Source organism: Carassius carassius, chromosome 1, assembly GCF_963082965.1.
Source record: "Carassius carassius chromosome 1, fCarCar2.1, whole genome shotgun sequence".
Taxonomy (NCBI): Eukaryota; Metazoa; Chordata; class Actinopteri; order Cypriniformes; family Cyprinidae; genus Carassius; species Carassius carassius.
This window is the reverse complement of record NC_081755.1, coordinates 8,370,001-8,395,000: the sequence shown is the minus strand read 5'-3', so window position 1 is coordinate 8,395,000 and position 25,000 is coordinate 8,370,001. Positions and strand designations below refer to the sequence as shown.

The following is a 25,000-nucleotide window of genomic DNA, read 5'->3' as shown; positions in this document are numbered from 1 at the left end:
TTCACTTTGTTCTGGTCCGGCAGGACGCCACTTGGACAGACACGGTACCCCAAGAAAGTGAGCTCTCTGCGACAAAACTGGCATTTGACCAGCTTAATGGTCAACCCAGCAGACTTAAGCAGTGAAAGGACTTCCCTGAGGTCATCGAGATGTTGCTTGAAAGTGGGTGAAGCCACCACGATGTCATCCAAGTAGACTGCACAGCACCTATAAATAAGACCAGCCAAGACACTGTTCATCAGTCTTTGAAAGGTCGCTGGTGCATTGCAAAGACCAAAAGGAAGCACACGGAACTGAAATAGCCCACAATGTGACACAAAAGCAGTCTTAGATCTTGAGTCTTCTGCCATGGAGACCTGCCAGTACCCCCGAGCAAGGTCGATTGTGCTTAAAATTTTCCTCTAGAAAGGAAGTCTAGGGACTCATCGACTCTTGGTAATGGATAAGAGTCCTTCACCGTAAGCTGGTTTAACCCACGATAGTCCACACAAAATCGTGGTTCACCACAAGGCTTCTGAACAATCACAACGGGGGCTGCCCAAGGTCCTGTTGCCGGTTCAATGATGCCGTCGTTCAACATTTTTCCTATTTGATCCTCAATCAACCGCTTTTTTGCTGGGGAGGTTCGATAAGGGGGAAGGTGGACTGGCTTGGCATTCCCCGTGTCAATGGAGTGCTCTGTTAGTGATGTGCGACCCAGACGACCATCAAAGAGATCTGAAAAACTTTCAAGTACCCCTGACAGTTGTTCCTTCTCAGCATTACTCAGACATGCTTCCTCAACCTTTCCTTGAAGAGTGGAAGGTGGGACTTCCATAAATAACAAACTGCTTTCCGACTCCATTACTTCCCCACCTTCCATCTCCTCTATTACTAAAGGATCGTTGCCTATGACAACAGTTCTGGATGGGATGTGAATGGTGATGGAGGCACGCAACATGAAATCCATCCCTAAAACCAATGTTGAGGGTAAGCGTGGGACCATGGCAAACCGGTGATAAAAACGCTGTCCCATGAATCCAAAAGCCAACCATGTCAGACCTAAGGGTTGACATGCCCCACCATCTGCTAGTTGGATTGGGGGAGCAGACCATGGTTTAATGTTAACCTTCAGTTTGGCATGATTTTGAACAATGTCTGCTTGTACCGCTGAAAGCGATGCACCAGTGTCTAGTGTAGCATCTAACACCTGGCCATGCAGGTTAATCTTGACTCTAAATGGAGTGTTCCAAAAGGAAGATGATGTTGGATCTTCCACATGGCAAAGGACAGGATGTTCTGGAACAGCAGCATTAGACGGTTGAGGCGAAATTATCTTCTGGAGGGAGGAATGCCTCTTCGAATCATCCTCCCCCCTTTGGAGTTTCCCTTGTGTCTTACAAATGAATTTCCTTCCCCTGCATTGTTACTTCCAGGGTCGTTCGTAACACTTGCATCAAGAGCAGGTTCCAAAGGAGCATTAGGGGACTCACTTGGTCGTGGGCCCATTCCAGAAAGTGAGTTGCAGTCTGGACATGTACGAGAAGTGAAACCAGGGCGTGAGCACTTGCAACAGTAGGTTTCTTTGGCAAATTTAGCTTTATTCTGCATTGCAGGCAAAGAACATTTACCTGGTCCCAGGACCACATGGAGCTCGTGAGAGGAAGGAAACAGAAGTTCCATAGAGAGCAAATCTATACTTTTCAAGAGCATGTTTACAAATAAGGCTGATTTGCTCTTGCTCTGGTGGAGGAGTTTTCAATTTTCTGAATTCACTTAGCATGTGAGCCACAAAAGTAGGCAGGGGCTCTTCAGGGCTTTGCATACGGTCCAAGATTCCTCTCATTATTTGTTCCTGGCTGTCGGAAGGAAGAAAGACTTTCCTGAAGAAATCACAGAACTGGGCCCATGTTACAACATGTGAGTCAAGGACGGAAAACCATTTCTTTGGCTCTTTAGCTAAAAACCGTGGCAGCTCGAGAAGAATCTGAGCATCGGCTAAATCAAGGGAGGTTCTGTACACATTTACAGATTGTAGCCAATCTTCCGGGTTAACATGTCCATCTCCCGCAAACATAGGTGGTTCAAGCCTTGACTGGTACAGTACAGATGCGAGGATTCTGCTAGTAGCACTCAAATCAGAAGAATTGGGTTGTGGTGAGAAAGTCACGTTTGTATGAGAAAAGTTATTGGTGGATGTACCTTGTAATGGCATTTGGCTCGGAGGAATGTGGATGTGTGGTGTAGAGCTGGCCATAGGAGGGAGCTGCACATGTGATGCCGCAGGGTTGTTGACATCAGAAGGACCAAAACGTCTTAATATCCTCTGCTGTAACTGAAGAGAATCGTTAAGGCACTGTTGCAACACAGATACTTCAGCTTGTAGGAGGTCCACTTGAGTCTCCAGGCTCACACGCTTTGGTAACTGTGGTCTTTGTCTGGGGACAGAATCTGGTAATGTGTAAGTCAAGTCAGTGTCAAGGTCTGGGTGAGAAGCCATCACAGCAAAATGTGCATTTACATAAACAGCAATTAAGCGATTGTAAAAATTCTAAATACAACCCAGAAAATACAACCTGTTATCAAAATGCACCCACCATCAATAAAATAAAAAAAAATTAAATAATCTGACATCAACAATCCCTCTGAGCTAGTTATCGTCTATTTTACTAGAGCTCAATATTTTTGTACCACAATAGGCCCAAAGCAAGAGAAAATGTTGTTTCAAATTGAATTAAATGTTTGTAAAATTACTTGACCATGTAAAAATACATAAAAAAACTATTACTTAGTCCAGCATAAGTAAATTAAGTCCACGATCAAGAAAACTGTTCCAACAGGTGTATTTTTTCCTCAAAATGTTCAAAACACAATTCCAATGCACCACAAAAATAACCCACAAAAAGTCTTTGAAAGAAAACCTTTGCTGTTCGCTTGTGCAGTCAAAGTCAAAGCACACACACACAAAAATCTGTGTTGAAATATCCCAGGAAGGTTATATATATATATATATATAAAATAAAAGTTTGTAACGTTAGCTTGGATCAGTCTGTAACTTGGAAATCAGGCAGGGAAAACTTCAATTAGATCACTCAAAAAGAAAAATAAACCTTTTTTTCCATACTGAACTATTTTGTAAAAAAACGTCCCCACCAGCTTGTAAACGATGTCGAAATGTCCAATAAAGCCAAAAGCACAACTTTCAAATGTTGCAGATTAATGCGCTGTCCTCGTCGCATCAAAAAACTGCGTCATCCACTCACGCAGAAATACGGGTGTTTCTTGCACCCATGGCACCCAGTATTAGCAAGCTAATCTCAGCAGTTTCCACAATGCCGATTGAACACCCTCACGTCTCGCCAACTCCCATACTGGTTTTAGGATTTCATCGCAGTAGGTTCCACTTAGATGTCGGATCCAGTTTCAGTTGTTCGGGCGCCAATTGTAACGCTTTGACTCGGATAACTCAGTATAAGTCCACTAAAATGAAGAGATATGAATCGAGGAGTTGGTGTCTCACACATTTAATGGTTGGTACACTGCAACCCGCTCTTCTCATACATGAGATATCAACTCTTCCTTGGCGTTACAAATAAACAAAGACAGAAGAATAACAAGCGGCAGAGCTTATTATCTGTCGTGGTTCTCGTTACACAGTCACGTAGTCCTTCTACGTCATCACCAAACAGCGCCTTAAAGTCAAGCAATCAGTCTCTTAAAGGGCACACCGCAATATAACTTGATGCATGCAAAACATACAGTTTTGGCCGTTACAGGTTCCCGCGCTTTCACTGAAAGGTGGGGGTGTGTCTAAGATGGTTCAGATCGGCTGCCATGCAGGGTAGCCGTTTGCGGTTGACTGGAGGCTCGGGTCCTTTGCTTTGATGTTTTTCTCAATATTGGTTTACAAGGTTCAGAGAGCGTTACACTGAACATTTAAAGGTCCCAGGTTCGATCCTGGGTTTACTCAGAGTGGAGCCGTGAATGCTTTTCGGACACCATTCTGATGCTTGCTGGTTAGTTGCTTTTCGCAGAGCTTCCTTGAATGTTTTCTACACTTCAAACAGATGTGCAGACACTGTTGGTTCCATGGTGTAATGGTTAGCACTCTGGACTCTGAATCCAGTGATCCAAGTTCAAATCTTGGTGGAAGCTTCAAGAGTCTGTCTGGCTGTGCTTGGCAAGGAGGAGCTTTGGGGTATGTCACAACTTTCTCTGTGGCAGTGTGTCTTAAAATGTACAGCTACAGTGGCCTCCTTTAACCATGGCCTCCAAACAATCTAGAACTCACATAAAACTGAGCTGGAACTAAATTGAGAAGACCGATGTCACCTGACCCTCTGTGGAGTAGCAGTACAGACCTCAGACAGCTTCTCATCAGCAAGATTTGCGTGGCAGTGCCACAATGTAGACTTCAGCTGTTAAATTCAGCTCTTGTGTTTTGTCGTTGATATTTTAATCAACATTATTCTACAAAGGTAGGTTAAGCTAGAGCTGGTAGGTAAAAATTGAGTTTCTCAGAAATCTGGTCAGTGCATGAGCTCTATTTCTGCCCTTGTCAGCTAAGAGGCAGGATGTTGGAGCGACCGTAGCATCGAACAGAGTGAATTACATGGCAAAGTGGCCTCCACTGAGCAGCAACTTGTGGCTCGTTGGTCTAGGGGTAAGATTCTCGCTTAGGGTGCGAGAGGTCCCGGGTTCAAATCCTGGACGAGCCCTCTTCTGTCTTTGCAGCATCTTTTCTTGAGCAGTTTCAGTCCATTCTGCCATCCCGGGTCAATCATACGCCACTGTCAATTAAGACTAAAGCTGCGTCTGCATGTTTTCACGCCCACTTCTCTCTGCTCTTCTTAGTTCTTAATCTGCAGTTTAAACTTTGACTTGACATTTTTCCAAAAATTGGTTTAGGAATGCAGCCCAAGCAGTGGAGATATGGCAAAAAAATAGATTCTTGGATCGCTTCACAGCCCCGTGAGCCTTCATCTTGCGTTTGCTAGATGCAGGAGCATCTGAGGGCTTGTTGGTGTTGGGGTGTGTTTTTTTTTCTTTTATTGCTGTATGGGAGCAAGTGGGCCCAAGTTCAAATCCCAGATGAGCCCGATTTGCAGCTCCTTGTTTTGAGTAGTGTCTGGGTACATGGTGGCTCGTTGTTCTAGGGGTATGATTCTCGCTTCGGGTGTGAGAGGTCCCGGGTTCAAATCCCGGACGAGCCCACATTGAGCATATTGCTGAGAAGTATCAGTCAATTCTGCCTTCTTTCGGTCAATACTACTCCTGCATGTTTTTGTGCTGATTTCTCCCTGTTCGTAGTTCCTCATCTGCAATTTAAACTTTGTACAACACTTCGCTCTTTGGGTTCCGGCGCTTTCACTGTAAGGTGGGGGTGTGTCTAAAATTGTTCAGATCGGCTGCCATGCAGGGTAGCCGTTTGCGGTTGACTGGAGGCTCGTGTCCTTTGCTTTGATGTTTTTCTCTATATTGGTTTACAAGGTTCAGAGAGCGTTACACTGAACATTTAAAGGTCCCAGGTTCGATCCTGGGTTTACTCAGAGTGGAGCCGTGAATGCTTTTCGGACACCATTCTGATGCTTGCTGGTTAGTTGCTTTCCGCAGAGCCTCCTTGAATATTTTCTACACTTCAAACAGATGTGCAGACACTGTTGGTTCCATGGTGTAACGGTTAGCACTCTGGACTCTGAATCCAGTGATCTGAGTTCAAATCTCGGTGGAACCTTCAAGAGTCTGTCTGGCTGTGCTTGGCAAGGAGGAGCTTTGGGGTATGTCACAACTTTCTCTGTGGCAGTGTGTCTTAAAATGTATTGCTACAGTGGCCTCCTTTAACCATGGCCTCTAAACAATCTAGAACTCACATAAAACTGAGCTGGAACTAAATTGAGAAGACCGATGTCACCTGACCCTCTGTGGAGAAGCAGTACAGACCTCAGACAGCTTCTCATCAGCAAGATTTTTGTGGCAGTGCCACAATGTAGACTTCTGCTGTTAAATTCAGCTCTTGTGTTTTGTCGTTGATATGTAAATCAACATTATTCTACAAAAGTAGGCCGAGCTAGAGCTGGTAGGTAAAAATTGAGTTTCTCAGAAATCTGGTCAGTGCATCTGGTCAGAGCTCTATTTCTGCCCTTGTCAGCTAAGAGGCAGGATGTTGGAGCGACCGTAGCATCGAACAGAGTGAAATACGTGGCAAAGTGGTCTACACTGAGCAGCAACTTGGTGGTACCTTCAAGAGTCTGTCTGGCTGTGCTTGGCAAGGAGGTGCTTTGGGGTATGTCACAACTTTCTCTGTGGCAGTGTGTCTTAAAATGTATTGCTACAGTGGCCTCCTTTAACCATGGCCTCCAAACAATCTAGAACTCACATAAAACTGAGCTGGAACTAAATTGAGAAGACCGATGTCACCTGACCCTCTGTGGAGAAGCAGTACAGACCTCAGACAGCTTCTCATCAGCAAGATTTGCGTGGCAGTGCCACAATGTAGACTTCTGCTGTTAAATTCAGCTCGTGTGTTTTGTCGTTGATATTTTAATCAACATTATTCTACAAAGGTAGGCCAAGCTAGAGCTGGTAGGTAAAAATTGAGTTTCTCAGAAATCTGGTGAGTGCATCTGGTCAGAGCTCTATTTCTGCCCTTGTCAGCTAAGAGGCAGGATGTTGGAGCGACAGTAGCATCGAACAGAGTGAAATACGTGGCAAAGGGGCCTCCACTGAGCAGCAACTTGTGGCTCGTTGGTCTAGGGGTATGATTCTCGCATAGGGTGCGAGAGGTCCCGGGTTCAAATACCAGACAAGCCCTCTTCTGTCTTTGCACCAAACTTTGACTTGACATTTTTCCAAAAATTGGTTTAGGAATGCAGCCAAAGCAGTGGAGATATGGTAAAAAATAGATTCTTGGATCGCTTCACAGCCCTGTGAGCCTTCATCTTGCGTTTGCTAGATGCAGGAGCATCTGAGGGCTTGTTGGTGTTGGGGTGTGTTTTTTTTTTTCTTTTATTGCTGTATGGGAGCAAGTGGGCCCAAGTTCAAATCCCAGATGAGCCCGATTTGCAGCTCCTTGTTTTGAGTAGTGTCTGGGTACATGGTGGCTCGTTGGTCTAGGGGTATGATTCTCGCTTCGGGTGTGAGAGGTCCCGGGTTCAAATCCCGGACGAGCCCACATTGAGCATATTGCTGGGAAGTATCAGTCAATTCTGCCTTCTTTCGGTCAATACTACTCCTGCATGTTTTTGTGCTGATTTCTCCCTGTTCGTAGTTCCTCATCTTCAATTTAAACTTTGTACAACACTTCGCTCTTTGGGTTCCGGCGCTTTCACTGAAAGGTGGGGGTGTGTCAAAAATTGTTCAGATCGGCTGCCATGCAGGGTAGCCGTTTGCGGTTGACTGGAGGCTCGTGTCCTTTGCTTTGATGTTTTTCTCTATATTGGTTTACAAGGTTCAGAGAGCGTTACACTGAACATTTAAAGGTCCCAGGTTCGATCCTGGGTTTACTCAGAGTGGAGCCGTGAATGCTTTTCGGACACCATTCTGATGCTTGCTGGTTAGTTGCTTTCCGCAGAGCCTCCTTGAATATTTTCTACACTTCAAACAGATGTGCAGACACTGTTGGTTCCATGGTGTAATGGTTAGCACTCTGGACTCTGAATCCAGTGATCTGAGTTCAAATCTCGGTGGAACCTTCAAGAGTCTGTCTGGCTGTGCTTGGCAAGGAGGAGCTTTGGGGTATGTCACAACTTTCTCTGTGGCAGTGTGTCTTAAAATGTATTGCTACAGTGGCCTCCTTTAACCATGGCCTCTAAACAATCTAGAACTCACATAAAACTGAGCTGGAACTAAATTGAGAAGACCGATGTCACCTGACCCTCTGTGGAGAAGCAGTACAGACCTCAGACAGCTTCTCATCAGCAAGATTTTTGTGGCAGTGCCACAATGTAGACTTCTGCTGTTAAATTCAGCTCTTGTGTTTTGTCGTTGATATGTAAATCAACATTATTCTACAAAAGTAGGCCGAACTAGAGCTGGTAGGTAAAAATTGAGTTTCTCAGAAATCTGGTCAGTGCATCTGGTCAGAGCTCTATTTCTGCCCTTGTCAGCTAAGAGGCAGGATGTTGGAGCGACCGTAGCATCGAACAGAGTGAAATACGTGGCAAAGTGGTCTACACTGAGCAGCAACTTGGTGGTACCTTCAAGAGTCTGTCTGGCTGTGCTTGGCAAGGAGGTGCTTTGGGGTATGTCACAACTTTCTCTGTGGCAGTGTGTCTTAAAATGTATTGCTACAGTGGCCTCCTTTAACCATGGCCTCCAAACAATCTAGAACTCACATAAAACTGAGCTGGAACTAAATTGAGAAGACCGATGTCACCTGACCCTCTGTGGAGAAGCAGTACAGACCTCAGACAGCTTCTCATCAGCAAGATTTGCGTGGCAGTGCCACAATGTAGACTTCTGCTGTTAAATTCAGCTCGTGTGTTTTGTCGTTGATATTTTAATCAACATTATTCTACAAAGGTAGGCCAAGCTAGAGCTGGTAGGTAAAAATTGAGTTTCTCAGAAATCTGGTGAGTGCATCTGGTCAGAGCTCTATTTCTGCCCTTGTCAGCTAAGAGGCAGGATGTTGGAGCGACAGTAGCATCGAACAGAGTGAAATACGTGGCAAAGGGGCCTCCACTGAGCAGCAACTTGTGGCTCGTTGGTCTAGGGGTATGATTCTCGCTTAGGGTGCGAGAGGTCCCGGGTTCAAATACCAGACAAGCCCTCTTCTGTCTTTGCACCAAACTTTGACTTGACATTTTTCCAAAAATTGGTTTAGGAATGCAGCCAAAGCAGTGGAGATATGGTAAAAAATAGATTCTTGGATCGCTTCACAGCCCTGTGAGCCTTCATCTTGCGTTTGCTAGATGCAGGAGCATCTGAGGGCTTGTTGGTGTTGGGGTGTGTTTTTTTTTTCTTTTATTGCTGTATGGGAGCAAGTGGGCCCAAGTTCAAATCCCAGATGAGCCCGATTTGCAGCTCCTTGTTTTGAGTAGTGTCTGGGTACATGGTGGCTCGTTGGTCTAGGGGTATGATTCTCGCTTCGGGTGTGAGAGGTCCCGGGTTCAAATCCCGGACGAGCCCACATTGAGCATATTGCTGGGAAGTATCAGTCAATTCTGCCTTCTTTCGGTCAATACTACTCCTGCATGTTTTTGTGCTGATTTCTCCCTGTTCGTAGTTCCTCATCTTCAATTTAAACTTTGTACAACACTTCGCTCTTTGGGTTCCGGCGCTTTCACTGAAAGGTGGGGGTGTGTCAAAAATTGTTCAGATCGGCTGCCATGCAGGGTAGCCGTTTGCGGTTGACTGGAGGCTCGTGTCCTTTGCTTTGATGTTTTTCTCTATATTGGTTTACAAGGTTCAGAGAGCGTTACACTGAACATATAAAGGTCCCAGGTTCGATCCTGGGTTTACTCAGAGTGGAGCCGTGAATGCTTTTCGGACACCATTCTGATGCTTGCTGGTTAGTTGCTTTCCGCAGAGCCTCCTTGAATATTTTCTACACTTCAAACAGATGTGCAGACACTGTTGGTTCCATGGTGTAACGGTTAGCACTCTGGACTCTGAATCCAGTGATCTGAGTTCAAATCTCGGTGGAACCTTCAAGAGTCTGTCTGGCTGTGCTTGGCAAGGAGGAGCTTTGGGGTATGTCACAACTTTCTCTGTGGCAGTGTGTCTTAAAATGTATTGCTACAGTGGCCTCCTTTAACCATGGCCTCTAAACAATCTAGAACTCACATAAAACTGAGCTGGAACTAAATTGAGAAGACCGATGTCACCTGACCCTCTGTGGAGAAGCAGTACAGACCTCAGACAGCTTCTCATCAGCAAGATTTTTGTGGCAGTGCCACAATGTAGACTTCTGCTGTTAAATTCAGCTCTTGTGTTTTGTCGTTGATATGTAAATCAACATTATTCTACAAAAGTAGGCCGAGCTAGAGCTGGTAGGTAAAAATTGAGTTTCTCAGAAATCTGGTGAGTGCATCTGGTCAGAGCTCTATTTCTGCCCTTGTCAGCTAAGAGGCAGGATGTTGGAGCGACAGTAGCATCGAACAGAGTGAAATACGTGGCAAAGGGGCCTCCACTGAGCAGCAACTTGTGGCTCGTTGGTCCAGGGGTATGATTCTCGCTTAGGGTGCGAGAGGTCCCGGGTTCAAATACCAGACAAGCCCTCTTCTGTCTTTGCACCAAACTTTGACTTGACATTTTTCCAAAAATTGGTTTAGGAATGCAGCCAAAGCAGTGGAGATATGGTAAAAAATAGATTCTTGGATCGCTTCACAGCCCTGTGAGCCTTCATCTTGCGTTTGCTAGATGCAGGAGCATCTGAGGGCTTGTTGGTGTTGGGGTGTGTTTTTTTTTTCTTTTATTGCTGTATGGGAGCAAGTGGGCCCAAGTTCAAATCCCAGATGAGCCCGATTTGCAGCTCCTTGTTTTGAGTAGTGTCTGGGTACATGGTGGCTCGTTGGTCTAGGGGTATGATTCTCGCTTCGGGTGTGAGAGGTCCCGGGTTCAAATCCCGGACGAGCCCACATTGAGCATATTGCTGGGAAGTATCAGTCAATTCTGCCTTCTTTCGGTCAATACTACTCCTGCATGTTTTTGTGCTGATTTCTCCCTGTTCGTAGTTCCTCATCTTCAATTTAAACTTTGTACAACACTTCGCTCTTTGGGTTCCGGCGCTTTCACTGAAAGGTGGGGGTGTGTCAAAAATTGTTCAGATCGGCTGCCATGCAGGGTAGCCGTTTGCGGTTGACTGGAGGCTCGTGTCCTTTGCTTTGATGTTTTTCTCTATATTGGTTTACAAGGTTCAGAGAGCGTTACACTGAACATTTAAAGGTCCCAGGTTCGATCCTGGGTTTACTCAGAGTGGAGCCGTGAATGCTTTTCGGACACCATTCTGATGCTTGCTGGTTAGTTGCTTTCCGCAGAGCCTCCTTGAATATTTTCTACACTTCAAACAGATGTGCAGACACTGTTGGTTCCATGGTGTAACGGTTAGCACTCTGGACTTTGAATCCAGTGATCTGAGTTCAAATCTCGGTGGAACCTTCAAGAGTCTGTCTGGCTGTGCTTGGCAAGGAGGAGCTTTGGGGTATGTCACAACTTTCTCTGTGGCAGTGTGTCTTAAAATGTATTGCTACAGTGGCCTCCTTTAACCATGGCCTCTAAACAATCTAGAACTCACATAAAACTGAGCTGGAACTAAATTGAGAAGACCGATGTCACCTGACCCTCTGTGGAGAAGCAGTACAGACCTCAGACAGCTTCTCATCAGCAAGATTTTTGTGGCAGTGCCACAATGTAGACTTCTGCTGTTAAATTCAGATCTTGTGTTTTGTCGTTGATATTTTAATCAACATTATTCTACAAAGGTAGGCCAAGCTAGAGCTGGTAGGTAAAAATTTAGTTTCTCAGAAATCTGGTCAGTGCATCTGGTCAGAGCTCTATTTCTGCCCTTGTCAGCTAAGAGGCAGGATGTTGGAGTGACTGTAGCATCGAACAGAGTGAAATACGTGGCAAAGTGGCCTCCACTGAGCAGCAAATTGTGGTTCGTTGGTCTAGGGGTATGATTCTCGCTTAGGGTGCGAGAGGTCCCGGGTTCAAATCCCAGACGAGCCCCCTTCTGTCTTTGCAGCATCTTTTCTTGAGCAGTTTCAGTCCATTCTGCCATCCCGGGTCAAACATACGCCACTGTCAATTAAGACTAAAGCTGCGTCTGCATGTTTTCATGCCCACTTCTCTCTGCTCTTCTTAGTTCTTAATCTGCAGTTTAAACTTTGACTTGACATTTTTCCAAAAATTGGTTTAGGAATGCAGCCCAAGCGGTGGAGATATGGTAAAAAATAGATTCTTGAATCGCTTCACGGCCCTGTGAGCCTTCATCTTGCGTTTGCTAGTTGCAGGAGCATCTGAGGGCTTGTTGGTGTTGGGGTGTGTTTTTTTTTTTTCTTTTATTGCTGTATGGGAGCAAGTGGGCCCAAGTTCAAATCCCAGATGAGCCCGCTTTGCAGCTCCTTGTTTTGAGTAGTGTCTGGCTACATGGTGGCTCGTTGGCCTACGGGTATGATTCTGGCTAAGGGTGCGAGAGGTCCCGGGTTCAAATCCCAGACGAGCCCTCTTCTGTCTTTGCAGCATCTTTTCTTGAGCAGTTTCAGTCCATTCTGCCATCCCGGGTCAAACATAAGCCACTGTCAATTAAAACTAAAGCTGCGTCTGCAAGTTTTCATGCCCACTTCTCTCTGCTCTTCTTAGTTCTTAATCTGCAGTTTAAACTTTGACTTGACATTTTTCCAAAAATTGGTTTAGGAATGCAGCCCAAGCGGTGGAGATATGGCAAAAAATAGATTATTGGATCGCTTCACGGCCCTGTGAGCCTTCATCTTGCGATTGCTAGTTGCAGGAGCATCTGAGGGCTTGTTGTTGTTGGGGTGTGTTTTTTTTTCTTTTATTGCTGTATGGGAGCAAGTGGGCCCAAGTTCAAATCCCAGATGAGCCCGCTTTGCAGCTCCTTGTTTTGAGTAGTGTCTGGCTACATGGTGGCTCGTTGGTCTAGGGGTGTGATTCTCACTTTGGGTGTGAGAGGTCCCGGGTTCAAATCCCGGACGACCCCACATTGAGCATATTGCTGAGAAGTATCAGTCAATTCTGCCATCTTTCGGCCAATAATACTCCTGCATGTTTTCGTGCCGATTTCTCCCTGTTCGTAGTTCCTCATCTGCAATTTAAACTTTGTACAACACTTCGCTCTTTGGGTTTCCGCACTTTCACTGAAAGGTGGGGGTGTGTCTAAGATGGTTCAGATCGGCTGCCATGCAGGGTAGCCGTTTGCGGTTGACTGGAGGCTCGGGTCCTTTGCTTTGATGATTTTCTCAATATTAGTTTACAAGGTTCAGAGAGCGTTACACTGAACATTTAAAGGTCCCAGGTTCGATCCTGGGTTTACTCAGAGTGGAGCCGTGAATGCTTTTCGGACACCATTCTGATGCTTGCTGGTTAGTTGCTTTTCGCAGAGCCTCCTTGAATGTTTTCTACACTTCAAACAGATGTGCAGACACTGTTGGTTCCATGGTGTAACGGTTAGCACTCTGGACTCTGAATCCAGTGATCCGAGTTCAAATCTTGGTGGAATGTTCAAGAGTCTGTCTGGCTGTGCTTGGCAAGGAGGAGCTTTGGGGTATGTCACAACTTTCTCTGTGGCAACGTGTCTTAAAATGTATTGCTACAGTGGCCTCCTTTAATCATTGCCTCCAAACAATCTAGAACTCACATAAAACTGAGCTGGAACTAAATTGAGAAGACCGATGTCACCTGACCCTCTGTGGTGAACCAGTACAGACCTCAGACAGCTTCTCATCAGCAAGATTTGCGTGGCAGTGCCACAATGTAGACTTCTGCTGTTAAATTCAGCTCTTGTGTTTTGTAGTTGATATTTTAATCAACATTATTCTACAAAGGTAGGCCAAGCTAGAGCTGGTAGGTAAAAATTGAGTTTCTCAGAAATCTGGTCAGTGCATGAGCTCTATTTCTGCCCTTGTCAGCTAAGAGGCAGGATATTGGAGCGACCGTAGCATCGAACAGAGTGAAATACGTGGCAAAGTGGCCTCCACTGAGCAGCAACTTGTGGCTCGTTGGTCTAGGGGTATGATTCTGGCTAAGGGTGCGAGAGGTCCCGGGTTCAAATCCCAGACGAGCCCTCTTCTGTCTTTGCAGCATCTTTTCTTGAGCAGTTTCAGTCCATTCTGCCATCCCGGGTCAAACATACGCCACTGTCATTTAAGACTAAAGCTGCGTCTGCATGTTTTCATGCCCACTTCTCTCTGCTCTTCTTAGTTCTTAATCTGCATTTTAAATTTTGACTTGACATTTTTCCAAAAATTGGTTTAGGAATGCAGCCCAAGCGGTGGAGATATGGCAAAAAAATAGATTCTTGGATCGCTTCACAGCCCTGTGAGCCTTCATCTTGCGTTTGCTAGATGCAGGAGCATCTGAGGGCTTGTTGGTGTTGGGGTGTGTTTTTTTTTTCTTTTATTGCTGTATGGGAGCAAGTGGGCCCAAGTTCAAATCCCAGATGAGCCCGATTTGCAGCTCCTTGTTTTGAGTAGTGTCTGGGTACATGGTGGCTCGTTGGTCTAGGGGTATGATTCTCGCTTCGGGTGTGAGAGGTCCCGGGTTCAAATCCCGGACGAGCCCACATTGAGCATATTGCTGAGAAGTATCAGTCAATTCTGTCTTCTTTCGGTCAATACTACTCCTGCATGTTTTCGTGCTGATTTCTCCCTGTTCGTAGTTCCTCATCTGCAATTTAAACTTTGTAATACACTTCGCTCATTGGGTTCCCGCACTTTCACTGAAAGGTGGGGGTGTGTCTAAGATGGTTCAGATCGGCTGCCATGCAGGGTAGCCGTTTGCGGTTGACTGGAGGCTCGTGTCCTTTGCTTTGATGTTTTTCTCTATATTGGTTTACAAGGTTCAGAGAGCGTTACACTGAACATTTAAAGGTCCCAGGGTTGATCCTGGGTTTACTCAGAGTGGAGCCGTGAATGCTTTTCGGACACCATTCTGATGCTTGCTGGTTAGTTGCTTTTCGCAGAGCCTCCTTGAATGTTTTCTACACTTCAAACAGATGTGCAGACACTGTTGGTTCCATGGTGTAACGGTTAGCACTCTGGACTCTGAATCCAGTGATCTGAGTTCAAATCTTGGTGGAACCTTCAAGAGTCTGTCTGCCTGTGCTTGGCAAGGAGGAGCTTTGGGGTATGTCACAACTTTCTCTGTGGCAGTGTGTCTTAAGATGTATTGCTACACTGGTCTCCTTTAACCATGGCCTCCAAACAATCTAGAACTCACATAAAACTGAGCTGGAACTAAATTGAGAAGACAGATGTCACCTGACCCTCTGTGGAGAAGCAGTACAGACCTCAGACAGCTTCTCATCAGCAAGATTTGCGTGGCAGTGCCACAATGTAGACTTCTGCTGTTAAATTCAGCTCTTGTGTTTTGTCGTTGATATTTAAATCAACATTATTCTACAAAAGTAGGCCAAGCTAGAGCTGGTAGGTAAAAATTGAGTTTCTCAGAAATCTGGTCAGTGCATCTGGTCAGAGCTCTATTTCTGCCCTTGTCAGCTAAGAGGCAGGATGTTGGAGCGACCGTAGCATCGAACAGAGTGAAATACGTGGCAAAGTGGCCTCCACTGAGCAGCAACTTGGTGGTACCTTCAAGAGTCTTTCTGGCTGTGCTTGGCAAGGAGGTGCTTTGGGGTATGTCACAACTTTCTCTGTGGCAGTGTGTCTTAAAATGTATTGCTACAGTGGCCTCCTTTAACCATGGCATCCAAACAATCTAGAACTCACATAAAACTGAGCTGGAACTAAATTGAGAAGACCGATGTCACCTGACCCTCTGTGGAGAAGCAGTACAGACCTCAGACAGCTTCTCATCAGCAAGATTTGCGTGGCAGTGCCACAATGTAGACTTCTGCTGTTAAATTCAGCTTGTGTGTTTTGTCGTTGATATTTTAATCAACATTATTCTACAAAGGTAGGCCAAGCTAGAGCTGGTAGGTAAAAATTGAGTTTCTCAGAAATCTGGTGAGTGCATCTGGTCAGAGCTCTATTTCTGCCCTTGTCAGCTAAGAGGCAGGATGTTGGAGCGACAGTAGCATCGAACAGAGTGAAAGACGTGGCAAAGGGGCCTCCACTGAGCAGCAACTTGTGGATTGTTGGTCTAGGGGTATGATTCCTGCTTAGGGTGCGAGGGGTCCCGGGTTCAAATCCCGGATGAGCCCTCTTCTGTCTTTGCAGCATCTTTTCTTGAGCAGTTTCAGTCCATTCTGCCATCGCGGGTCAAACATACGCCACTGTCAATTAAGACTAAAGCTGCGTCTGCATGTTTTCATGCCCACTTCTCTCTGCTCTTCTTAGTTCTTAATCTGCAGTTTAAACTTTGACTTTACATTTTTCCAAAAATTGGTTTAGGAATGCAGCCTAAGCAGTGGAGATATGGCAAAAAAATAGATTCTTGGATCGCTTCACAGCCCTGTGAGCCTTCATCTTGCGTTTGCTAGTTGCAGTAGCATCTGAGGGCTTGTTGGTGTTGGGGTGTGTTTTTTTTTTCTTTTATTGCTGTATGGGAGCAAGTGGACCCAAGTTCAAATCCCAGATGAACCCGCTTTGCAGCTCCATTTTTTGAGTAGTGTCTGGGACACCATTCTGATGCTTGCTGGTTAATTGCTTTTCGCAGAGCCTCCTTGAATGTTTTCTACACTTCAAACAGATGTGCAGACACTGTTGGTTCCATGGTGTAACGGTTAGCACTCTGGACTCTGAATCCAGTAATCCGAGTTCAAATCTTGGTGGAACCTTCAAGAGTCTGTCTGGCTGTGCTTGGCAAGGAGGAGCTTTGGGGTATGTCACAACTTTCTCTGTGGCAGTGTGTCTTAAAATGTATTGCTACAGTGGCCTCCTTTAACCATGGCCTCCAAACAATCTAGAACTCACATAAAACTGAGCTGGAGCTAAATTGAGAAGACCGTTGTCACCTGACCATCTGTGGAGAAGCAGTACAGACCTCAGACAGCTTCTCATCAGCAAGATTTGCGCGGCAGAGCCACAATGTAGACTTCAGCTCTTGTTCTCATTCTTCTAATGCTGTATGGGAGCAAGTGTGAGAGGTGTGAGAGGTCCCGGGTTCAAATCCCGGACGAGCCCACATTGAGCATATTGCTGAGAAGTATCAGTCATTTCTGCCTTCTTTCAGCCAATAATACTCCTGCATGTTTTCGTGACGATTTCTCCCTGTTCGTAAATCCTCATCTCCAATTTAAACTTTGTACAACACTTCGCTCTTTGGGTTCCCGCACTTTCACTGAAAGGTGGGGGTGTGTCTAAGATGGTTCAGATCGGGTGCCATTCAGGGTAGCCGTTTGCGGTTTACTGGAGGCTCGTGTCCTTTGCTTTGATGTTTTTCTCAATATTGGTTTACAAGGTTCAGAGAGCGTTACACTGAACATTTAAAGGTCCCAGGTTCGATCCTGGGTTTACTCAGAGTGGAGCCGTGAATGCTTTTCGGACACCATTCTGATGCTTGCTGGTTAGTTGCTTTTCGCAGAGCCTCCTTGAATGTTTTCTACACTTCAAACAGATGTGCAGACACTGTTGGTTCCATGGTGTAACGGTTAGAACTCTGGACTCTGAATCCAGTGATCCGAGTTCAAATCTCGGTGGAACCTTCAAGAGTCTGTCTGGCTGAGCTTGGCAAGGAGGAGCTTTGGGGTATGTCACAACTTTTTCCATAAAGTCCATTTTTTTTTGGAGCGTCCATTCAGGTATAAGTTTGAGGGCTCGTGTACGTGGGTTAAGGGGACCTGCGCGCTGACCCCAAAAAATTTTTGCCGGACGCGGCGTCGATGTCTGCCGGACCGCGCCAGCCCACGAGAGACCCCTGACCGGCCAGGAGGATCTGGACCCCCGAAGGGCCCCGCGGAAGCCCACCCAAATTTGTGGCCCCTAAATGCCATTCAGCACTTCTCCACAGGGTGGCGCACGGAGCAGTACACCTCAGGTTTAAAACAGTGGCATTTACCCGAATGGGGGGTGGACGATTTTTTTGCCCACGAAACCTATATTTGTCCATTTGACCTTTAAAGTTACAGAATGACCACGGAACCGATGCGGACCCCCGTCGGACCCCCAACCCGGGTCCCACTTACCCATTATTTGTCCATTTGACCATTATATTCACACGTTGACTGCGGATCATCTGCGGACCCCTTGCGGACCCCCACCCTGGGTCCCACGAACCCAGTATTTGTCCATTTGACCATTATATTCACACAATGACTGCGGATCATCTGCGGACCACTTGCGGATCCCCACCCTGGGTCCCACGAACCCACTATTTGTCCATTTGACCATTATTTTCACACAATGACTGCGGATCATCTGCGGACCACTTGCGGACCCCCACCCTGGGTCCCACGAACCCACTATTTGTCCATTTGTCCATTATATTCACAGAATGACCACGGATCACATGCGGAACATTTGCGGACCCCACCCCCTGGTCCCACGGACCCAATATTTGTCCATTTGACCATTAGCGTTAGAAATGGGCCTCGGTTGGACATTTTTTTCTGAGACATCCCAGGGGCCCAAAACTTGGAACGGGGGCCTCCCCCAGTGAGCTTACGAAGGCCCGGGGCCCAAGAGCCCTTGCAATCAGTGTCCACGAACCCGCTATGCTTAACACATTCAAATAAATGGCAGGTGGGAATTTTTTAGAAAAGTCCCAGGGGCCCGAAATTCGGAACGGTGGCTCTTTGGGGTCCCTGGATCGTGCAGTCAAAAGCGCGGGGCCCTAGTTTGATGCACTTTTTTTCCTTTAGTGCTATGACTACGTGCTTCGGGGCCCTGGGTGAGGGGCCCCTGAGATGCCAGAATCTCAAATCTGGGGGCCCTACGACCTATTGTCTCCGAACTGTGGGCGTTCCACCTCCCATCAAAACGCGTAACACTTTTGTGGACGTGGGGTCCCTTCTGTGACCGTTTGACCCCTAAAGAAGATCGTAGGGCCACCAGACTTCTGTGCCTGGTCGAGGGGATCCCCACGAGACACATATCCAAAATTCAGCCCGATCGGACCCTTGGGAGTCGTGTCCACGAATCAGCTAGGCCGAACGCAAGGGAATAAATGGCATATGGGATTTTTTTAGAAACGTCCCAGGGGCCCGAAATTTGGAACGGTGGCTCTTGAGGGGCCCTAGAGCGTGCTGTCAAAAGCGCGAGGACTTAGCGCGATGCACTTTTTTCCTTGGTTCCTAGGGCTACGTACTTTTGGGCCCTGGGCGAGGGGCCCCTGAGATGCCAGAATCTCAAATCTGGGGGCCCTACAACCTACCGTCTCCGATATGTGGACATCCCACCTTCAATCAAAACGCGTACCTGTTTCGTGGACGTGGGCTCCCTTCTGTAACCCTTTGACCCCTTAATGAGATCGTAGGGCCACCAGACTTCTATGCCCGTTTGAGGGGATCCCCCCGAGACACATATCCAAATTTCGGCCCGATCGGACCGTTGCGAACCGTGTCCACGAACCCGCTAGTCCGAACCCATTCAAGTAAATGGCAGGTGGGATTTTTTTAGAAAAGTCCAACGGACCCAAAATTCAGTTTGGTGGGTCAAGGGGCCGCCTCGAGTGAGCTGCCAATGGTGCACGGCCGTAGGGACCTTGCAAGTCATGTCCACGAAACAACTATTCTAATACTGTAGAATATGCATAGAAAAAAAGTTGGATTTTGGTTAATTTCCCCATACGTGGTGCATGTCCACCAGCAATTTATTTGATGGGATATGTGTCCACTTGCAGTTTATTAAATAGCATTCCTATATGAATATATGGAAAATGGGATATGTGTTCACTTGCTGTTTATTAAATAGCAATTCTCTTACTGTTAATGAAAACACCTCTACTGTACTCAGCACGCTCAGCAGAGTCCATTCATGCCAGTTTTATCACATAATACTGTAAAATATGCATAAAAATTAATGTCCATGGGAGCACTACGGAGGTCCCGCCGAATAAATTGTAAAAGGACATTATTTAAAAAAAACACCTCCCAGTTGCCATTTATTCAGCGCACCCTTCATAGTGGTTCCGTGGACAGATGAATTTTAGCGATTTCGTGGTTGAAGTCTCATCAGATGTACTCTGCAAGCTCCGAGGAATCCATTTTTGTAAGTTTTGTCCCATAATACTGTAGAAATGTGCATAGAAAAAATGTTGGATTTTGGTGTTCACCAAATTGTCACACACTTTGCCAAGCTGTAACTCCGCCAAAACGGGGCTAAACTGCACCAAAATCGGGACAAATTCAGACCAGGGGGACCTCTATCCGACGCCACCAGCCCCAAGTCCCTGAACCCCCGGGAGGCGGAGATACGGTGCCCCAAATTTGGTGTCCATCCAATATGAATAAATGGCAAGTGGGATATGTGTCCAACTTAGGTTTAACAAAAAGCAATTGTATTAAATTTGATTTAATTAAATATAGGCAATATTGTTGATCAAAATGCCTGCAGTGTACTCAGACAGCTCAGCAGAGTCCATTCATGTAAGTTTTATCACAATATACTGTAGAATTTGCATAAAAAATTATGTCCACGGGAGCACTACGGAGGTCCCGCTGAATAAATTGTAAATGGAATTTTTTTTTGAAAAAACCTCCCATTTGCCATTTATTCAACACGCCCTTCCTAATTGTTCCGTGGACAGATAAATTTTAGCGGTTTCGTGGTTGAAGTCTCATCAGCTGTACTCTGCAAGCTTCCAGGAATCCATTTTTGTAAGTTTTATCCCATAATACTGTAGAATTTGCATAAAAATGAGCGTTGAATTTTGGCACACATGTGCACCACATGTGGTGCGAATCTCACTTTTCATTAAATAACAACTGTATTTAACTTTATTTATTTCAAATGTGTGTTATTGTTAATGAAAAGACCTTTACTGTACTCAGGACACCCAGAGGAATCCATTCATGTAAGTTTTATCCAATAATAATGTAAAATATGCATAAAAATGTATGTCCACGGGAGCGCTATGAAGGTCCCGCTGAATAAATTGTAAATGTACATTTTTTTTTAAAAAAACCTCCTGTTTGCCATTTATTCAGCATGCCCTTCCTAATGGTTCCGTGGACAGATAAATTTTAGCGATTTCGTGGTTGAAGTCTCATCTGCTGTACACTGCAAGAACCCATTTTTGTAAGTTTTGTCCCATAATACTGTAGAATTATGCATAGAAAAAAATTCGATTTTGGTTAATTTCACCACATGTGGTGCATGTCCACCCGCAATTTATTTGAACCCCATTCAAATATATGGCAGGTGGGACTTTTTTAGAAAAATCCCAGAGGCCCGAAATTCGGATCAGTGGGTCCAGGGGCCGCCGCGAGTGAGCTGACGAAAGCGCGGGACCCTAAGGCGAGGGAAAAATTCGGAGCCTCCTGCACAAAATCTCTCCCTCAGCCCTCTCTGACTCCTACATGATCAGAGCATTTTGAGAGATTTGAGGGTGCCGGGCGGGCATTTTTTTTCAAGGTCCTACAGCTTCGTGCTTTGGGGACATGGGAGAGGGGCCCCTGAGATGCTCGAATCTCGAATCTGGGGGCCCTACGACCCATAGTCTCCGAAGGGCGGATGTCCCACCTCCAATGTAAACACGTACCGGTTTGGTGGACAATCCCTCTGGTTTTTGACCTTTTGACCCCTAAGAAAGGTCATTGGGCCACCAAACTTCTCTGCCCGGTCAAGGGGGTCCCCATGAGGCAATCATACCAAATTCGGCCCGATCCGACCCCGGCGAGCCGTGTCCACGAAACCGCTAGGCCGAACACATTTAAGTAATTGGCAGGTGGGATGTTTTTGAAAACGTCCTAGGGGCCCGAAATTTGGATCGGTGGCTCCTGAGGGCCCCTAAAACGTGCTGTCAAAAGCGTGAGGACCTAGCGTGATGCACTTTTCTCCTTGGGTCCTACGACTATGTGTTTCGGGGCCCTGGTTGAGGGGCCCCTGAGATGCCAGAATCTCAAATCTGGGGGCCCTACGACCTACCCTCTCTGAACTTTGGAAGTCCCACCTCCAATCAAAACGTGTACCTGTTTGGTGGACGTGGGGTACCTTCTGTGACCGTTTGACCCCTAAAGAAGGTCGTAGGGCCACCAGACTTTTATGCCCAGTCGAGGGGGTCCCCATGAGACACATATCCAAAATTCGGCCCGATCGGACGCTTGCGAGTCCTGTCCACGAACCCGCTAGGCCGAAAACATTCAAGTATATGGCAGGAGAGACTTTTTTAGAAAAGACCCAGGGGCCCGAAATTCGGATCGGTGGGTCAAGGGGCCGCCCCGAGTGAGCTTCCGAAAGCGCGGGGCCCTGGGGCCCTTGCGAGTTGTGTCCACGAATCCGCTAGGCCGAACCCATTCAAGAATGTGGCAGGTGGGACTTTTTTAGAAAAGACCCAGGGGCCCGAAATTCGGATTGGTGGGTCCAGGGGCCGCCCCGATTGAGCTGTCGAAAGAAAAATTCGGAGCCTACTGCACAAAATCTCTCCCTTGGCCCTCTCTGACTCTTACATGATCAGAGCCTTTTGAGAGATTTCAGGGTGCCGGACGGGTATTTTTTTTCAAGGTCCTACAGCTTCGTGCTTTGGGGACATGGGAGAGGGGCCCCTGAGATGCAAGAATCTGGAATATGGGGGCCCTACGTCCTATCATCTCCGAACTGTGGATGTCCCACCTTCAATCAAAACGTGTACCGATTTGGAACGTACCGATTTTTAGAAACGACCCAGGGGTCCCAAATTTCACAGCGGGGTCCATGGGCCCACCCCAGTGACCTCACCGAGACCGCGGGCTGATCAGAGCGACTTGCGTCGGCGACCCCGAAATGGCCAGAGGGGGCGCCGGTGAGCGCCCGCGGGCCGGGACGCCCACCCCCCACCTCTGGGACCCTTTTGGGAGCGTTCCGTAAAAATAGTGGAAAATTGGACAAATAGTGGTTCCGTGGGACCGGGGGTCCTCGCAGCTCGAGGGTCCGATCCGCGATGATAATGGTTAAATGGACAAATAATGGGTTCGTGTTCACGGGGGTCCGCACAGTGGACCCATATGGCGGGTGGACAAAACGCAGCTCGCTGGGATGCGAAGCCCACCCTAGAACAGCCCCGGCCATTCGTTTAATGGGAGAAACGCCAAATAATAGGGTCCTGGGAGCGAATACCCCCAATGGCCAGCAGAACGATGGCAAAAGGACCTTTATAGGGTCCGTGGTCACGGGGGTGGGGGTGGGGGGGCTCTCCCAGTGGTCAACATCACCCCCTAGAGGTGTCAATACTTGGTTTACTGCGGATTCCCTACGGAAAAGGGGGGTAAGCCGACTCGTCCCGTTGGCCAGTTTTCTAAAGGAGAAAATGGATCCAAATTGACAGTACAATCCCTTCGAACCATTATGCGGTATATGGCAATTTAAATGAATGGGTTTTTTTCCACGAACCCATTATGTGTACTACCTCTTTGACAGTGTGTCTTAAAATGTATTGCTACAGTGGCCTCCTTTAACCATGGCCTCCAAACAATCTAGAACTCACATAAAACTGAGCTAGAACTTAATTGAGAATACCGATGTCACCTGACCCTCTGTGGAGAAGCAGTACAGACCTCAGACAGCTTCTCATCAGCAAGATTTGCGTGGCAGTGCCACAATGTAGACTTCAGCTGTTAAATTCAGCTCTTGTGTTTTGTCGTTGATATTTTAATCAACATTATTCTACAAAGGTAGGTTAAGCTAGAGCTGGTAGGTAAAAATTGAGTTTCTCAGAATTCTGGTCAGTGCATCTGGTCAGAGCTCTATTTCTGCCCTTGTCAGCTAAGAGGCAGGATGTTGGAGCGACCGTAGCATCGAACAGAGTGAAATACGTGGCAAAGTGGCCTCCACTGAGCAGCAACTTGGTGGTACCTTCAAGAGTCTGTCTGGCTGTGGTTGGCAAGGAGGTGCTTTGGGGTATGTCACAACTTTCTCTGTGGCAGTGTGTCTTAAAATGTATTGCTACAGTGGCCTCCTTTAACCATGGCCTCCAAACAATCTAGAACTCACATAAAACTGAGCTGGAACTAAATTGAGAAGACCGATGTCACCTGACCCTCTGTGGAGAAGCAGTACAGACCTCAGACAGCTTCTCATCAGCAAGATTTGCGTGGCAGTGCCACAATGTAGACTTCTGCTGTTAAATTCAGCTCTTGTGTTTTGTCGTTGATATTTTAATCAACATTATTCTACAAAGGTAGGCCAAGCTAGAGCTGGTAGGTAAAAATTGAGTTGCTCAGAAATCTGGTCAGTGAGTCTGGTCAGAGCTCTATTTCTGCCCTTGTCAGCTAAGAGGCAGGATATTGGAGCGACCGTAGCATCGTACAGAGTGAAATACATGGCAAAGTGGCCTCCACTGAGCAGCAAATTGTGGCTCGTTGGTCTAGGGGTATGATTCTCGCTTAGGGTGTGAGAGGTCCTGGGTTCAAATCCCGGACGAGCCCTCTTCTGTCTTTGCAGCATCTTTTCTTGAGCAGTTTCAGTCCATTCTGCCATCCCGGGTCAATCACACGCCACTGTCAATTAAGACTAAAGCTGCGTCTGCATGTTTTCATGCCCACTTCTCTCTGCTCTTCTTAGTTCTTAAACTGCAGTTTAAACTTTGACTTTACATTTTTCCAAAAATTGGTTTAGGAATGCAGCCCAAGCAGTGGAGATATGGCAAAAAATAGATTCTTGGATCGCTTTACGGACCTGTGAGCCTTCATCTTGCGTTTGCTAGATGCAGGAGCATCTGAGGGCTTGTTGGTGTTGGGGTGTGTTTTTTTTTTCTTTTATTGCTGTATGGGAGCAAGTGGGCCCAAGTTCAAATCCCAGATGAGCCCGCTTTGCAGCTCCTTGTTTTGAGTAGTGTCTGGGTACATGGTGGCTCGTTGGTCTAGGGGTATGATTCTTGCTTCAGGTGTGAGAGGTCTTGGGTTCTAATCCTGGACGAGCCCACATTGAGCATATTGCTGAGAAGTATCAGTCAATTCTGCCTTCTTTCGGTCAATAGTACTCCTGCATGATTTCGTGCTGATTTCTCCCTGTTCGTAGTTCCTCATCTGCAATTTAAACTTTGTACAACACTTCGCTCTTTGGGTTCCCGCACTTTCACTGAAAGGTGGGGGTGTGTCTAAGATGGTTCAGATCGGCTGCCATGCAGGGTAGCCGTTTGCGGTTGACTGGAGGCTCGTGTCCTTTGCTTTGATGTTTTTCTCAATATTGGTTTACAAGGTTCAGAGAGCATTACACTAAACATTTAAAGGTCCCAGGTTCGATCCTGGGTTTACTCAGAGTGGAGCCGTGAATGCTTTCCGACACCATTCTGATGCTTGCTGGTTAGTTGCTTT

The 25,000-nt window shown here is 46.6% G+C and overlaps 13 non-coding genes across 13 annotated transcripts; all 13 read left to right on the top strand.

Moving 5' to 3' along the window:
- Positions 1-4,062: 4,062 nt before the first annotated feature.
- Positions 4,063-4,134, top strand: trnaq-cug (transfer RNA glutamine (anticodon CUG)). Its single transcript has one exon. It is a non-coding gene; the product is annotated as a tRNA-Gln (tRNA).
- A 491-nt stretch (positions 4,135-4,625) lies between these two features.
- trnap-agg (transfer RNA proline (anticodon AGG)) lies at positions 4,626-4,697 on the top strand. The gene has a single exon. It is a non-coding gene; the product is annotated as a tRNA-Pro (tRNA).
- A 423-nt stretch (positions 4,698-5,120) lies between these two features.
- On the top strand, positions 5,121-5,192 carry trnap-cgg (transfer RNA proline (anticodon CGG)). The gene has a single exon. It is a non-coding gene; the product is annotated as a tRNA-Pro (tRNA).
- A 449-nt stretch (positions 5,193-5,641) lies between these two features.
- Positions 5,642-5,713, top strand: trnaq-cug (transfer RNA glutamine (anticodon CUG)). Its single transcript has one exon. It is a non-coding gene; the product is annotated as a tRNA-Gln (tRNA).
- Positions 5,714-7,077: 1,364 nt separating this feature from the next.
- trnap-cgg (transfer RNA proline (anticodon CGG)) lies at positions 7,078-7,149 on the top strand. Its single transcript has one exon. It is a non-coding gene; the product is annotated as a tRNA-Pro (tRNA).
- Positions 7,150-7,598: 449 nt separating this feature from the next.
- Positions 7,599-7,670, top strand: trnaq-cug (transfer RNA glutamine (anticodon CUG)). The gene has a single exon. It is a non-coding gene; the product is annotated as a tRNA-Gln (tRNA).
- Positions 7,671-9,033: 1,363 nt separating this feature from the next.
- On the top strand, positions 9,034-9,105 carry trnap-cgg (transfer RNA proline (anticodon CGG)). Its single transcript has one exon. It is a non-coding gene; the product is annotated as a tRNA-Pro (tRNA).
- A 449-nt stretch (positions 9,106-9,554) lies between these two features.
- trnaq-cug (transfer RNA glutamine (anticodon CUG)) lies at positions 9,555-9,626 on the top strand. The gene has a single exon. It is a non-coding gene; the product is annotated as a tRNA-Gln (tRNA).
- An 857-nt stretch (positions 9,627-10,483) lies between these two features.
- On the top strand, positions 10,484-10,555 carry trnap-cgg (transfer RNA proline (anticodon CGG)). The gene has a single exon. It is a non-coding gene; the product is annotated as a tRNA-Pro (tRNA).
- Positions 10,556-11,004: 449 nt separating this feature from the next.
- trnaq-uug (transfer RNA glutamine (anticodon UUG)) lies at positions 11,005-11,076 on the top strand. Its single transcript has one exon. It is a non-coding gene; the product is annotated as a tRNA-Gln (tRNA).
- Positions 11,077-11,574: 498 nt separating this feature from the next.
- Positions 11,575-11,646, top strand: trnap-agg (transfer RNA proline (anticodon AGG)). The gene has a single exon. It is a non-coding gene; the product is annotated as a tRNA-Pro (tRNA).
- A 2,499-nt stretch (positions 11,647-14,145) lies between these two features.
- trnap-cgg (transfer RNA proline (anticodon CGG)) lies at positions 14,146-14,217 on the top strand. The gene has a single exon. It is a non-coding gene; the product is annotated as a tRNA-Pro (tRNA).
- Positions 14,218-24,040: 9,823 nt separating this feature from the next.
- trnap-agg (transfer RNA proline (anticodon AGG)) lies at positions 24,041-24,112 on the top strand. The gene has a single exon. It is a non-coding gene; the product is annotated as a tRNA-Pro (tRNA).
- Positions 24,113-25,000: the final 888 nt, after the last annotated feature.